The sequence below is a fragment of the Zonotrichia albicollis genome, chromosome 2 (genome assembly GCF_047830755.1).
Source record: "Zonotrichia albicollis isolate bZonAlb1 chromosome 2, bZonAlb1.hap1, whole genome shotgun sequence".
Classification (NCBI taxonomy): domain Eukaryota; kingdom Metazoa; phylum Chordata; class Aves; order Passeriformes; family Passerellidae; genus Zonotrichia; species Zonotrichia albicollis.
The window spans coordinates 66,700,717-66,701,355 of NC_133820.1; the positions used below are offsets into that span (position 1 = coordinate 66,700,717).

The following is a 639-nucleotide window of genomic DNA, read 5'->3' on the forward strand; positions in this document are numbered from 1 at the left end:
TCCTCTCTCAGAATGCATTATATAACTGTAGTTTTTCCATTATATGCTTTAAAGTAGCTAATATTTGTAGGCCAAATTTTAATAAAGGCAATAATGGTACTGGCTTGAAAAGCAAAAAAAAAAAAAAAATTCAAATTCCTTAAAGTGAAACACTAGAATTTAAATACTTAACAGTCAATAGCATACCTTAGGAAATATGACAGCAGTAATCACACATTCATTAAGTACTTTGCTCCCTAAAATAACTTACCTGTTTGCTTGTTTGAGGGTGGAGAGAGGGATTGGTAGTGAGTGGGAAGGGAGAACAACACCCCTTACTCCTTTTTTTTTCTTCTTTTTTTCTTCTTTTTTTTTCTTCCTCCTTCCTCTTACTTTCATCTTAAAATGCTGTGGGTAGAATGAAAGCAGAAACATGCTAATCTGATTTGTTTCAGGAGGCTTCTGATAATAAAGAGGCATATCACAGGTGTTCCTAATCAAGTCAGTTTGGTTTAAAAAAAAAAGTATTTTTAAAATTAGGATTTCCTGTAACATAGACAATGCGAGGGTCAAGCTGATGACCTACATCTATGTTTGGGGATCAACCATGAAACTGTGGGTGTTGGAAATATGTTATAATACATGACATTTTTATTGCAG

At 33.3% G+C, this 639-nt stretch overlaps 1 long non-coding RNA gene across 1 annotated transcript in view; it reads left to right on the top strand.

The window, feature by feature from the left end:
• LOC141728211 (uncharacterized) overlaps positions 1 to 639 on the top strand; it is a 95,469-nt gene that overhangs the window by 56,085 nt on the left and 38,745 nt on the right. The gene's annotated exons all lie outside the window — the stretch shown is intronic.